This window comes from Pinus tabuliformis, chromosome 2_1, assembly GCF_031772625.1.
Source record: "Pinus tabuliformis cultivar Carrire ecotype Pingquan chromosome 2_1, CPIR1, whole genome shotgun sequence".
Lineage (NCBI taxonomy): Eukaryota > Viridiplantae > Streptophyta > Pinopsida > Pinales > Pinaceae > Pinus > Pinus tabuliformis.
Genome location: NC_142299.1, coordinates 531756206 through 531772983, shown reverse-complemented (window position 1 = coordinate 531772983; position 16778 = coordinate 531756206). Strand labels below are relative to the sequence as shown.

The following is a 16778-nucleotide window of genomic DNA, read 5'->3' as shown; positions in this document are numbered from 1 at the left end:
TAAACACATCCATTTTCATACTAGCAATTCATTCCTTAACATCACAACCAATCAACTCAATGATAGTTTCCTCATACGTTGCAACTTTTATCCCCTTTGCCTAACATCGTTTCAAAATCAAGAGGAAAGTGAGGATGCTTTACACTTAAACTAGGATGAATCATGAGGATAAAAGACATTGCCCACTAGCATAGTACCCAAGGAGTGCTTAGTCAACACATCCAACCCAAAAAGCTAATCAGCAAGCCAACAAGCCTAGATATTAAGGGGCATGGTTCCCCTGATGAATCCCACTAACCAACTTAACTAGGAAACACAAAATTTAAGGGATGCTACCCCCGTAGAGGGCCAACCTTCAACTAACCAATCAAATCAACTAGGAAAACCCAATGTTTGAATTGTGCTAACTCCTTGGGGGGTCAACCTTCTAGTTGCACCTAAATTATTTTATTATTTAATTGTGTGAGTTACATAGCAATACATCTCTTTCTATCCTCAAGTTTGTGCATATCCATTTTATATTGTTTTGTAACTTTGAGTGACATACATACGTAGATTAGGGTTTTAGAATTAGAGAATTTGTGAGCCTATAAGAAGGACTCTTGGATTCATTAATAAATTGAGGATGTTCTTTTTATCTTCTCCATATATTATCTACTATTTTGGATCAACTTCAACTTCATCTTGTGATTTCTTTATCTCTTAGATCAAATATAGTCATCTCTTGTGGACTATTTCTCTAGCTCTTGTTTGCAGGTATCTATTTCTAATGAATTGAAGCCATTGATTATTTCCCATGTGAAATTTTCTTCCATTTTAATGGCCCAGAGACATTAATCTATCCATTCAGAGACATTAATCTATCCATTCTTTTATATTTTACACATGATCTCTTTAAGGGATTCACAATAAGTATTTAAGGTTGCTCAGTGATCCTTAGGGAAATTCAATTCAAACTTACCATTGAAACTTAGTAGACAAAGGAATGGAAAGAGAAAGGCAACTCTAAAATTGATGGTGTTGTCAAGAAGCAAGAACACATTTACCTTAACATTGTTTTTTTTGTTAAGTTGTCTGTGATCCTCTAGGCTTGACCTGTGGCTTGAGAAACTGCAACCCAAGGGCATCTAAGTTATCAAAGTCACTCGGGGATCACACTCGACCTGGGCCACACTAGTCCTAATCTCACTCGATTTTAGTGTGTCACCTCCTCCTAGCACGGGCAGAACAAGCTGTGTGAGGTTTGATCCTAGGATTCCTTGCTAATGAGGCCCATCCTCAATCAATTGTGCTAGTGAGACTTGACATTTACCAAAACATTGTTAAACATACTTTAGCTCCCAAAAGATTAGGAAAATGAGGCTAAGGACACCTTTTTTGATATTTTTGATACATAAGACCTTCTTATTTATCTAGTTGACTTTATATATCTCTCTCCTAAGGTGCTTTCTAGAAGTGCTTTCAACCATTATTCTACGGAAGGCTCTCAAGGAAAACTAATCATCACCAATGTTGAACATGTAAAATATAAGTTAATTTAATTTACTATTTGATTAATAAACTATTTAATTTCATTACTTTTTATTTGGTCAATTTATAGAACTATATCTCTATTGATTTTTGAAAGATAATTCAATCTATTTTGATGATAGGGAATAACATGTTAGTTAAATCAAACCTATGTTTAAAAAATGTATTTTGATTTGATAAATAAAGTTATAAGTCAATTTATACACCAATATAAATATATTTTATTATTAGATAAATAAAAAAATTAAAAATAGTTATTACACATGAATTATTTATTTATATGATATGTGAGATATATCATGATTTGTCTAAGATAATAGAATTGGAATACAAGGAAATGAATCATTTATTTAAATGATGTGCGAAATATATCGTGATTTGCTTAAGATAATAGAAGTCGCATGCAACAAAAGTTTTTCCCTAGATTAATGATAATTTATAAGAAAAAAATTCATTGTAAATATTTATATTTCATTTCCATAATCATAATATTTTTATTTTCAATTCTATATTCACTGATTCCAAATCACAAATCTCACACACAAGAGAAAATAAGTAATATGATAATCCTCCATTTTTTCATTAAAAGTAAATTTTGTTCCATGTTTTTGAATTTTAATTTTTTTTCAATTCCCTAATTGTTTCCATGCTCATAATTTTTTAATATTTTGGTCAGATCTGTATGCATTGGTATTAGAGGTTTATAATTGGGAGAAAATATACTATTCTCAACTAATTTTTTTTTAAAATAAATATTATATTAAAAAGTCATTTTTATGAATTTTGAAGAGAAAAAAAAGTAAATACAACAATTAATTGATCATATAAACAAATTGTTTTAATAGTTATACTTAAAATAAATCCTTTTATTATATTATTTAAATTTAAAAAAATAATAATAATAATACCCTAGACATGATTGAAAAATATCTAAATCCCACCTATGTTTAAAAAATGGTGTTTTGATAGTGATAATAAAAATAACAATTTTTATTATATTTGTTAAAAAAATACACAAATAAATTAAAATATAAACATTAAATTTTATAATAATTTAATAATATGAAATGGAAATTTTAATTAAAAATCATTAAAAAAATCTACAATTATTAAAAAAAATCAACTGAGCATCGTATGAATGTATATAGTAAATAATATATATCCAATCCCTATCTAAACACAAAATATAATATATTGCATATATGTTCACGAACCAATTTAATATCTTAATGTTAAAATATCTTAATATATTATATATTTAAATCCATATAATAAAATAACAATTAAATAGAGGTATACAGTGCAGCAAGTAATAGCAGACAAATATAAAAAATATCCAACACGGGTGCATTAAACATCTCTAGATATTTGTGTGAAGACAAGCACCAGTACACCCTTTAAAACCAGCGTGCTACAGCTCGTTGTGCAACACAAAAAAACCCTTCTAAGCGCAACCCAAAACAGTGAGGATATCCGCCACCAAAGAGCCTGTAAACCTTCTAAGCGCACACTGAAACAGTGAGGATATCCGCCACCAAAGAGCCTGTAATATCCGTATCGTAAAGAACTCAACGTAAAATCAATCAGTTATGAAATAAGCTATGAATTAACTAATTCTTGATAAGGATGAGATCAAGAAAGGAGAGAACTGTTATATTAGCAACGAGTTGGAAGGAGCTGGGTTTACATCTTAAGAACCGCCATTGATTATGAGAGTGAGCCATATATTATTGTGGAGCGGTGGAAGCAGAGCAATTATGCGAAAGTGACCACCGTCGAGTGAAATTAGTGACAGATTCTGGGTTTGAAGATCGTGAGCAGCTTATTATCAATTTTTTTTTTTTCTATATTAAGACTAATCTACGTACCCACAGGAGATTTGAACCGGTGACCTATCTCAAGGAGTGCCTTAACAGCGCACCCATTCACCGTCAATCCAAACCCCCGTGGGCAGCTTATTATCAAATTTTACAGACACTGGAATTTTGAAAAATCTGCCGATCGCATGCATGACTCACGATTGCTGTCAACATATACTTGACTGTAGTGTGATTAAAGGAGCAACGACTTTTGTTTGGATCAGCCATATTCAACCAATGATCTATGGGTAGGAGCCTATCCGCATTGGATTACTATGAGAGCCGCCTGCATGATTCGTGTTTTGCTTTGGATAGTTTGTGGTGGTGCAACTGAAAAAGATAAGTAAACTCTTAGAAATATATTTTTGTTTATGTGCACAGAAAGATATGGTTAATCTTGTCCATGTTCTTGAAAGTAAATTTTTTATTTTGGTGCACAAAATATAGTTGGTTGCCGGGTATCGCAAAGTCTCTATGTATTAAAATAGGGTAGAAATATAGTCTTTTTGAAATTATTTGTTGCTTAGTTTATGCACAATAAAAGCTAAGTAGTTTTGTGATTTTGTTAATCTTGGTAAAGAAAATATATTAGTACATGTAAATAAAGATTTTGTATTCTTCTTCCTAAAGAAAATAGGGTTTTTACTTGAATAACCTAAAGAGGGTTTTATTTAAATAACTTTAGTATAGGTAATTCAATATATTACTATATGTAGAATAAGATTAAATATTGTGGCAAGGAAATATTGATTATTATATATATTTCTTGGTATAGAAAATATATTACAACATGCAGTTAGAGGTTGTTATTACTATTCTTTAGGAAAAGATGGTTATTATATATATTTGCAACATTAAAAGATAAGTAACATTTATTGTCTTTATATAACATGTATAAGTGTTTATGTAAGAATTATTCTCATATAACATGAATAAGTGTTTATGTAAGAATTATTCTCTTTTCTTAAAGAGGGATTTCGTAGTAGACTTTTTCCTGGAAGTGAATATAGATTAAAGAGGTTAATTTGTGAAATATTCTCATTGGTAGAGAGTTCTCTTGAAAAACAATACTTAGTTATGAAAAATATAATAAATTATGCATCGATAAAATGCACGGAGATAAGTCATAGGAACCTTCTTCGGAAAGGATATATCTTTTTATGCATGAAAGATAAGTTAATGGTGTTAATCCCTTTACAAGAGTTTGAAAAAGTTACGTGTTTTGGTGAGTAAAAAGGTAAAGGATTTGGTTGTTGCATATTCGGTAGTTTGATTCATTGCATGGTTAAATGCATAAATTGTTACCGTTATTATTATCTTAGTTCATATGCGCAACAAAAATATTGATTATGATACCTTGTTGAAACAAATGCATGAGGACCTTGTTATGATACTTTCATGGAAACAAATGTGTAATAGCTTTGTACAAATATCATAGAAAAATTATGATGGGTTCTTGAAAAATAACTATGTGAAAAGAACACATATGCAAAAGCATAGAAACAATAGTTTATTACATGTATGAAGATATAAATATTGTGTTGTATATTGTAAAGAGAAGATGGATTTGTAGAATTATGGGTTAGAACTTTTGAAGAAAAATATGCATTAGTGTGAATAAGAATTGTGCAAAGTAAAATAAGTATTTGACATGCTTGATAATTTGTTGAAACAAATGCATGAGGACCTTGTTATGATACTTTCATGGAAACAAATGCGTAATAGCTTTGTACAAAAATCATAGAAAAACCATGATGGGTTCTTGAAAAATAACTATGTGAAAAGAACACATATGCAAAAGCATAGAAACAATAGTTTATTACATGTATGAAGATATAAATATTGTGTTGTATATTGTAAAGAGAAGATGGATTTGTAGAATTATGGGTTAGATCTTTTGAAGAAAAATATGCATTAGTGTGAATAAGAATTGTGCAAAGTAAAATAAGTATTTGACATGCTTGATAATTGTTTGTGCACAACATTGTTAGAAGAAGAAGAAGTATGTGGTGATATATATTTACAGCTCATGCACATGATTAGATGTAGAAAGATCACTTTTAAAGACTGAGTAGATGTTGAAAGATCACTTTTAGAGACTGATTTATGATTGATTAATATTGTAACTAATCTTGTTGTCAACGCTCGTTGATAACAACAAAGACAGGAAACGATGACGGTTTGTGCCAAAGAAAAATGGTGTTTAACATTGTGATAGGTTGAGAACTAACGGGCCATGGTCAGGAGTACGAGTTGCGGTATGTAGGTAAAGGGTTTCATGGAAGATGTAATAGCTTTAGCTAGTTATATGACATTGTAATGATATTTCATTGTAATATTTTATAGCAAGGGATTTCCATCCCTTATAAGCCTGACTCGGGTGAAAACTCTCACAAGCATTTAATAATAAGATTAAATTTTTGTTGGTTTTCACCCTACAGGGTTTCTAGCGTATATCAGTGTTCAATGATGTGATTGCTTATTGTGTTAGATTGATAGTGTTGAATCCTTGATGATGTGACTGGGGTGAAAACTCTCACGAGCATTTAATAATAAGATTAAATTTTTGCTGGTTTTCCCCCTACGAGATTTCCAGGGTATATCAGTGTTCAATGATGTGATTGCTTATTGTGTTAGATTGATGGTGTTGAATCCTTGATGATGTTGATTCTTTATTTAATGTGATAATCATAATGTCAAGTATGTGATTAATTAATATAGTTAATGAAATCTTGAAATGGATGCAAGGTTCATCATTAACAATTTATTTTAATGTATATCGGTGTTCAATGATGTGATTGCTTATAGTGTTAGATTGATGGTGTTAAATTGATGGCGTTGAATCCTTGATGATGTTGATTTTTTATTTAATGTGATAATCATAATGTCAAGTATGTGATTAATTAATATGGTTAAGAGAATCTTGAAATAGGTGCAAGGTTCACCATTAACAATTTATGTTAATATACTACAACAATGGTTGACAATGATTATGCAATTGACAAAGGTTATGCAACTCACTGTCCTCTAATGATTATGCAACTCACTGTCCTCTAATGGTTAATGAGGAATGTGGAGTTGTGATTTAGATAATTACTTGTGGGTAATTTGTGTAAAAAAATCTAACTCTCTGCTTTTACATGTGAGAAAGGTTATGCAACTCACTGTCCTCTAATGGTTAATGAGGAATGTGTGGTTATGCAACTCAGTGTCCTCTAATGATTAATGAGGAATGTGGAGTTGTGATTTAGATAATCACTTGTGGGTAATTTGTGTAAAAAAATCTAACTCCCTCCTTTTACATGTGAGATTAAGATATGTTACAGAGCCAATGCAACAAACTTTTTCAAGAGAAAGCCTTCACCTCCCAATTATTTTAATTAATAATAAATTTAAATTTATATATATTAAATATACATTTAAATTAAACATATTTTAGTATAATTTAAAATTAATATAATATTAAAAATTATATAAAAAATTAACCTAATAAAAAGTTATTCATAAGTTTTTGCTAAATGAAAATTTTTATCTACAACTAATTAGATTGAGAGTTTAATATATCAAATTTTCTTTTTGAATTTAAGTTTATACCTATTAAATTTTATTAAAAAAACCTAATTGTTTATATATTAGACTGGCAATAAACACAGGGCTAGAGATTGTACACCGATCAAGAGTTTAGTGAATAGATAGCGAATTCACTTTTTTATATACTTTTCTTATTATGTAAGAATAACATAAACTATATATAAAAATAAAATAGAAATACCTGTCCATCTGTGATCACAGAAATCTCTTCTGTTCTCGTTAACTGGGAAAAATATTTAGTTCGATAAGAGGCAGAGCACCCTGAGGATGTGTACATATACTCGAGGTTGGGTTTGACCGAGAAGTACCAGCTACGCATAAACATCTCTTTGGATAATTATGGGGACTGAATATTCCTCAACGGAAAAACGATGACACGTTAAGTGTAATTAGTTAGTTATGAGCTTCTCCCAACTTCCTGGATTATTTTGTTTTGGTTGAATGGGTGACAAATTACAATGCCTTTTATGGTTAGCATGGTGATAAGTTTTGATTTTCATTTATATATATATATATATATATATATATATATTTATATATATTTATTGAAGGATATGAATTTTAAAGTAAATTATTTTAAGTTATGAATTTTTTTGTAAATTACTTTCAGTTATTTCATTTACAAAATATAAAATTAGTTGAAGTTTTTTAATTTATAAAATTTGAGTTATCTATTTAAAAATAAATTTAAATAATAAAAAATTAGTGTGAAAAAAATAATTTTATCTATTAGTTAGACTGTTTATTTTGTATATTAGTTAAATTATTATTTTATTTAGAAAAAAAGGTGTAATTATTTTTAATTATTTAAATTTTTAAAAATTTAAAAATATTTATTTATATTTTTATAAATTTTATCGGTCAAAATTGTTGTCTTGGAGGTGGGTCTCTTATCCCATAAATAAAAGGGTTTCATACATCAATTTAGCATCATGCTTGGTTATGATTATAAAAAATTAAATTATTAATTTATCATATTAATAAGTTATTAGAATCTTCTAGATGTTATATGAACACAATTTATTGGAAAAACACAATTTCAAAGTGGAAAAAACAAGACATATTGGAACAAGATATCATTAATGTTGATGTGAAAACATTTTTTATTCTGTGTAAGTTAAAATGCTAGTTGTCATGTTTTTTTCAAAGTTAATTTGTATTTTACCCTTTCGTTAAGATAAGCTATGATATAACTTCTATGTAATGATGGATATGGATAAGTCATTTAATCTTGTAACATTTTTTTATAAATATTGAAATTTAATGATATAGAAAGTGAGAGTTCACATTAATTTAGGGCTTAATTGGGTGAAATCCTTAAGGATATTTTTCACATTTCACCAATTGTATATCATGAAAAAACAGGATAAGTCATTTAATCTTGTAACATTTTTTTGTAAATATTGAAATTTAATGATATAGAAAGTGAGTTCACATTAATTTAGGGCTTAATTGGGTGAAATCCCTAAGGATATTTTTCACCTTTCACCAATTGTATATCATGAAAAAACTCTACTCGTGCATAATTTTTTTTGTGAGATTCTCATACGTTTGTAGTTAGGAAACAAGGGTTGGCTACAACAATATTAGTTTACAATAGCGTAGATATTGGATGGAGTGCATGTATTACACTCTCCAATTCTAAATGTGGGCACATAATCAAATTGAATGCAAACACATAACCAACTTTGTATCCAATCAAAATATGTGACATGGCTTAACATTATGAGAATGTTGAAGTATGAAAGGAGATCATGAGTGCAGAGGGTGATTCAAGGACCTCATGGAAATTAGAAAATAAAATTCACTTGGAGATTAAGCCATACAACTAATAATAAGGTTCAATCTCTAGCAATGTACTAGGGATCACTTTCTTAGGCGATATAGAGTAGTGCGATGTGGTGATTATTGGAGAATCTCATTATCATAAGACCATTGAGCCAAGGAAGAGCTCCCTTCTTCCCCACCTTCACTTGCATCTTTCAATAATAATGTTACTCCTCCAAGCCCTTGATCAAGCTCAATGCTTTTAAATTAAGCAAATACACAACTCTCACATTGATCAATTAGCCTACATATAGGGTATTCTTTCATCTTATTGACACAAGCTCTCTTCATTGCATTTTTTAGTGTATGTTTTCTTGATACCCAAGAATTTCTCATCTCATTGGAGCTTTCATAACCTAAATACATCATTTTTCAAACTAGCAATTCATTCCTTAACATCACAACCAGTCAATGCAATGATAGTTTCCTCATACATTGCAACTTTCATCCCCTTTTGCTAACACCATTTCAAAACCAAGAGAAAGTGAGGATTCTTTCCACTTAAACTAGGAGGAAATATGAGAAACAAAGACACCCCCGAGTGGCACAATGCCCAAAGAGGGCTTAGTCAACACATCCAACCCAGAAAGCTAGTCAACCAACCAACAAGCCTAAATATTAAGGGGCATGGTTCCCTTCAAGATGAAGGAAACTAACCAACTCAACTAGGCAACACAATTTTTTAGGGGTGCTACCCCCTTAGGGGCCCAACCTTCAACCAACTAACTCAACTAGCCAATCTAATGTTTGAGATGTGCTACGCTGTTGGGGACTCACCTGCTAGGGGCACATACATTATTATATTATTTAATCGTGTGAGCTACATAGGAATGCATCTCTTTCTATCGTGGAGTTTGTGCATATCCATTTTATATTATTTTGTAACTTTGAGTGACACGCATACCTAGATTAAAGTTTTTGAATTGGAGACTTTGTAAGCCAATAAGAAGGCCTCTTGGATTCATTAATAAATCAAGGAAGTTTTTTTTATCTTCTCCATGTCTTATACTTCTATCGATAAAATTCAACTTCATCTTGTGACTTATTTATCTCTTGGATTGAATGTAGCCCTGTCTTGTGGATTATTTCTCTTGCTCGTGTTTGCATATATCTATTTCTAATCAATTGAAGCCACTGATTATGCCATTAATTATGACGCATGTGAATATTTCTTCCATTTTAATGGCCTAGGGACATTAATCTATCCATTCATTTATATTTTCCATGTGATCATTTTAGGAGATTCACATCAAGTATTGAAGTTTCCTCAATGTTCCTTAGGGCAATGTAATTCAAAACTTACCATGGAAACTTATCATGGTGTTGTCAAGAAGCAAGAACACCTTTACCTAAAAATTGTTAAACATGATTTGGCTCCCAAAAGATTAGGAAAAAGAGGCTAAGTACAATGTTCTTGATATTTTTGATACATAAGACCTTGTTTGTCTAATTGACTTTCTAGATCTCTCTCCTCATCAATCTCTGGAAGGCTCTCAAGGAAAAATATTCATTACCAATGTTGAACATGTGGAATATAAGTTAATTTAATTTACTATTTGATTAATAAACTATTTGATTTATTACTTTTTATTAGGTTAGTTTGTAGAATTATATTTCAACAAATTTGTGAGAAAGGTAATTCAATCTATTTTGATAATAGAGAATCACATGTTGTCAAATTAAACCTAATATGGTTAAGAAATGTATTTTGATATGATACATAAAATCATAATTCGATTTATAGGAAAAGGGGAAAAAGAGTTACTACACATTATTTATTTATTTAAATGATGTGTAGATATACTTTGATTTGTGTAGGATAACAGAAGTCGAATGCGTCAAAAGTTTCTCAAGGATTAATGACAATTAACAAGTAAAAATTCACTATAAAGGAATACATATAATAAACCAATATAAATGGAAATAAGTAGTAAATTTGTCTTATTGACTTTGACGAAGTTTTCTATTTCATTTACATAATAATATTTTATTGTTTTCCAGTGAAATATATTAATTCCAAATCTCATATCACAAATACAAGAGAGAAAATAACAAGTAGGATATTTTTCTTATTTGTTTCAATTTTTTTTAAGTTGCCCTAATTGTTTTTATGTTCCTATTTTTTGAATATTCTTATGAAATATGCATGCATTGGTATTAAAAGTTTATAATTTGGAAGAAAAAATAATATAGAAAAAATGATATTGTCAACTAAGATGAATTATTTTTTATTTTTAAATAATATATATTAAAATTTTAAAAATATTTATATAAATTTTGAAATTAAAAATATAAATATACTTATTAATTTTATAAAAAAAATGTTTTTATATTATTTAAAATTTTATAAAACAATTTATTATGAGTGACAAGTTTCTAAATCCTATGTGTATATACGTAAAATAAAATGTTTTCATAATTACAATAAAAATAAATACTTTTATTATATTATTCAAAATTTTATTAAAATAATAATTAATATAATAAAATTTTATTAATAACAATATATTAAGAAATGAAAATTTTAATGGGAAAAAAATTAATCAAAAATCAACTGAGTAAATAAATAAATTATGAATGTATATAGTAAATAATATATATCCACTTCCTATCTAATAACAAAATATTATCCGCTTCATAATAAGACAAAATATAATATATGGCACATATATTTCTGGAACAAATTTAATATTTTAATAAATTATATATTTAAATCTCTATCATAAAAATATCGGAAAATATGCATATTCATATTATATTTGTTTGGATAATTATCGGGACTAGATATTCCATACAGGAAAAGCAATCACACATTCGAAGCGATTCTTTTGGTATGAATTTTTCCAAATTGGTTTGATAGTGGGTGACAAAGCGTTGAATGTGGATGTTGGTAATAAGATTTATTAGGTTAGTGTATTAATTGGTATTTATTGAGGATAAAGTTATATTTTTATAATATTATTTAAAAATAAAATATTTATTTATAGTTTTGTATTTATAAATTTTAGTAATAAATTATTATACGTGGGTGGTTTTTAGTTTTTAATAATTATATATTTAATTTTATCATCATGTTAAATAGTAATAGTTTTTCGATGTTATAGGAATATAATTGGTTGGAAAAGCATAATTTTATATTTAAAAAGTTAAGAAATATTGAAAGAAAATATCATTAATGTTGATGTAAAACAACTATATTTATTCTTTATAGATTGAATAAGATGTTAATTATCAAACTAGTTATCATATGTTTTTCATAGTTAATTTGTATTTTATAGCTATGTTAGTGTACATTCTCACCAATAAAGTTTGTTAAAGAGATATGGTATAACTTCCATGTATTGATGGGTATGGATAAATCATTTAATTTTGTAGCAATAGTTCTTATTATTATTGAAATGCAATTATACCAATTTTTTTCATATGATTTAGGTCAATTTGGAATTGGGTGGAACCCCTATAGACATTTCTACGATGTTCATGAATATAAGATTAGTATAGAACTCATGCATGAAACTTTTGTGAGATCCTTATTTGATTTGTTGTTGTAATTGTTGTTTGGCTACAACAATATTAAGTTTAGTGTAGCATGAATGTTATGATCTTGGATGGAGTAAATGTATTGCCCCCCTCCATGTAGGGGATAATGAGTGTAGAGGGACCATTTCAAGAACCTTAAGGAAATCATAAAATAAAAATTGCTTGAGGATTAGATCATGAGACTAATAATGAGTTTGAAGCTTTAGCAATGTATCTAGGGAAAAAAATTAAAATTGTCAATTTAATTTGAAATCATCTAAAAAGTTAAATGAAAAAATATTAGGTACAAAAAGCATGTATGATGTTATTTAATCCATGTGTACAATTTAAAATATCCATTCTCAACACACCTAAGCCCTAGTTGGGTTGCATATAGATAAAGGAAACAAATGTATATTTTAATTTCAAAATATGTTCATAAAATACAAATTCAAGTCCATTTCATTAAAAAAATTGCAAAAGATACATTTTAAATATGAATAATTTATGATGTAAAAGTTATCCATTTGAAAAATCAAAGATGTTTCCATGATATTTTATGATGTAAAAGTTATCAATTTGAAAAACTAAACATGTTCCTTTACTTTGCAATTGGTATGCATGTGTGTGATATAAGGGGGACTATCATAACTAGTCTAGGGAAAAGCAATTGATTGTAATGCATTTATTTTATTAATATGCTTGAAAAGTAAATATAGATAGTATTCAATGTTGTTAAAGGAAAATGTTACATTTACATGCATTAAGAATAGAAACAAAAGATGAAATCAGAATTACTACTAATTTATAATTTTTTAAATTTACCATATATCAAAGAACAAAGCTAATGGTTGAATTCTAATCATTGAATAGAAACAAAAGGATAAATATTACCATTACTAGAAACTTATAATTTTTAAAATTTACCATATAACAAAAAACAAAGACATGGAATCTAGTGGCTATACAAAATGAGCACATTGCCAAAGATATATTTTGAATGTGGAAATTTTATAATATGAATTTGTGAAAACTAAAATATGTTCCCATCCTTTAAAAGTGAGGGTAGGTATATGGTTCATATCTGTATAGGGGCATATGACAATTTATTAATGGAAAGACAATTGGTTTAAAAGTGTATATCATTATATGGTTGTGATATGTATAGGGGCATATGACAATTAATTAGGTGAAAGATGATTTAAAATGGAGTTAGATATATGGTTGTGATATGTATGGGGACATATAGCAAAGAATAAAACAAATTGCAAATGATTGTAAAATCTTTATCTTATAAATATGCTTGAAAAGCATGCATCATTGTCTTATGTTATTATGAAAAGGGAAAGATTATCAACTACCAATAACTCATAATTTTGTATATGTACAACTAAAATCTAATTAAAACTAACTTAAAATTTTGTAAATGTATTAAACAACTAAAATGAGCACATAGTAAGTCTAACCATGTCCAAAAAAAATATTTCTTTAAAGCATAAAGATTATTTTAATATACACTAGTGGTTGTAAGTAAAGGTAAAACAATCATGTAACATGTGCGCTAATGGGCAATTGGAACCATTGAGTTCTTTTTCACTTCTTAAAATTTGTTCTGCATGTTAACTTTTACTCTTAAATTACATCTAACACTTTACACCACAAATCTATGAGATTTTTACACTACCTACAAACCACATACCCCTAGTTTAGGGTTTCTACTAAATGTTTCATATTAGGTGGTTGAAGTAGCTTAGCCTTTCCTACATATGAAAGTTTTAAGTTTGGATTATGCCTTGATTCTAGACAAGGGATTCACTTTTCAAATGCAAAATTATAATGTTGAATTAGATTACATTATATGTGTATTTGACCTTGTAATTTACAAAATTTTCAGTAATTTTCTAAAATTTGTACAATATCAATATTTAAAAAAATTATATTCTAAACAAAACACACAATACTTTAATTGAAATTTTTCTATTTTATAATAAATTATTTTACCAACAAATCAATTTTAAAATAATTTAATGCTAATAAATTTAATACCCAAACTAATGTATACAAAATGTTTTTCCATATTACAAAAATTTCTCAAAATATAAAAACTAAAAAAAATAAACAAATAATTTAATTTACCACTCACCATTCAAATGGGCACTAAACAAATAATCTGGCCTAATAACCCGCTGTAAATCTATACATATATAATATCATTTATCTATCTTTCCAAATTGCAAGATCTAAAAGATATCAAAATAAGCCCATTATAGTTTATACACATTTAATACCATTTGTCTTACTGATTGTGTTAGAGTTATCTATAACAACATTTGATGCAACTATAACAACATTTTCTTCGCATCGTATTAAAAAAATTGGGCAGGTCTCAAAAATAAATGGACAAAATAAACAGGCAGAAATCCGTCTATCCTGTTCAGTGAAACAACCTAGCACAAAAAATTGGGCAGATCTCAAAAATAAATTGGCAAAATAACCAGGCAGAAATCCATCTATCCTGTTCAGTGAAACAACCTGGCACCTAATAGGTTCCCGCTTGTACTCCTTTAAAAAATGGGTCCATCAGAAGCTCTGCAACAGAAGGCCTCACTGGTGCTGCAGCCAGGCATTTTTCAATAAACTGTCTCATTCCTTGATTTGTAACCTTTTCCAATGCTGCAGGCTTTATATCAGAACTCACCTTCTTATAGATTTGAGCAACGCTACGGCACTCACTATAAGGAATTTCCAAAGTAACCAACTCCAGCAAGCACATGCCGAAGGAATAAATATCTACAAGCTCATTATAATCCTCCTCATATAATTCTGGAGCCATGAATTCCGGAGTACCGAGGACAGTGTGTGCACAACGATCATTTACCAGGGTAGTGGCAAGACCCAGATCCCCAATCTTCAGAACGCCACTATTGCCATTCACAAAAATATTGCTGCAATTCAAATCTCTGTGAATTACACAAGGCTCATGATTATGAAGATTATGCAATCCTCCCAGTATCTGAAGTGCCCAGTTCTTCAAAGCCTTCATGGAGACATGACGGTGCTTCTGGCGGTACTCTCTCAGAGTACCCGAGGTACAGACCTCAGTAATGAAATTCACATGACTTGTCTTTCTATCGAGCCATGCATTATAGAGCATAATTATGTTTTTGTTCCTCAGAGATTTCAACAGACGGACTTCTGCATAGATCCTTTGTATGGAAACATCATCTAGGTTTTGCAGAGGCACTTTGTTCCAAGCAACCTCAATACCCTCTTCTTGATCGAAAGCTCGGTATACCTTCTTCATAGCACCACGGCCCAGCAAATCTTCATAGCGACCATACCTACCAGTGGGATCCAGTTCCACAAAGGGCTCCCTGTCCTTATCACAGGTGTCATATTCTACACCAGGCATTTCTCCACCTCCTATAAAGGAAATGAAACCCTAACCCCGGAATTCCAAATTAGGTTCCTCTATCTAATTTGAATTTAATAAACAGAAACCCTTGCAGGGCTATAGGAAGACACAGAAATGGAGATTTTCCCTAAATTCCGAAGACGAACAGGCAGCAAAGACAGAAGACTTTGCCCCCTTTGGGATTACTGAAGACACTAACAGCATTTTCGCTCCAGAGATACTGAAAATACAGAGACACCAGATTCAGAAAGCCACCCAATAAATTTAACTGTAAAACTTAAAATTGCCAAGCAATCTTAAATCAAACCAGGAAATCCAAAACCCTAACTCTACAGACAAACAAATTCTCTCCGCAGAAAAGAAGTCTCATAAAACTATTTTGATAAACAGAATCCTCAAAAAATAAAACTGTGATCAAAAGCATTGCAGTGCACAGAGTTCAAATTTCACTGATAAAGGAAAACAACCTTATAAAAATAAATAGGAGAATGCAGAAAACATACCGGTCTATCTGTAACCGCAGAAATCGCTCAGAGTCCGTCCTCGTAAACATATTTGGGTCGAGAATATGGAGAGCAACCTGAGGATGTAAATAACAGAGGTGTGTATTTATACTAGAGGTTGGGTTTGACCGCGAAATACCAGCTACGCATTGATTTTTTTATATATATCTGTTTGGATTATTATCGGGACTGAATATTCCATAACTGAAAAGGCAAACACACGTTGTTCAGAGTAATTCGTTGGCTATGAGCTTTCCCAACAATGCGTTTAAAGTGGTTTATTGCCAGGTGGATGATAAGTTTTTTATTTTAATTGAATTATCTGTATGGATGAGATAAATGGTATTTATTTATGTGGTAGTTTAATTAATAGATGAAAGTGTTTGTTTATTCATTTTATAATTTAATTAGTAAATGAAATTGTTTGTTTATTCATTTTGTAATTTAACTAATAGATGAAATTGTTTGTTTGTCTTGCTTAATTTTTTTAAGTAATTTTAATTAAAAATTTAGTAGAATTTTTTATAAAAATAT

At 29.3% G+C, this 16778-nt stretch overlaps 1 pseudogene across 1 annotated transcript; it reads right to left on the bottom strand.

The window, feature by feature from the left end:
- Nucleotides 1–14628: 14628 nt before the first annotated feature.
- On the bottom strand, nt 14629–16368 carry LOC149201335 (putative serine/threonine-protein kinase WNK11 pseudogene; annotated as a pseudogene). The gene is made up of 2 exons (XR_016253420.1): nt 16245–16368; nt 14629–15961 (listed from the first exon to the last, which is right to left on the bottom strand). The product of XR_016253420.1 is annotated as a putative serine/threonine-protein kinase WNK11 pseudogene (transcript).
- Between the last annotated feature and the right edge of the window lie 410 nt (nt 16369–16778).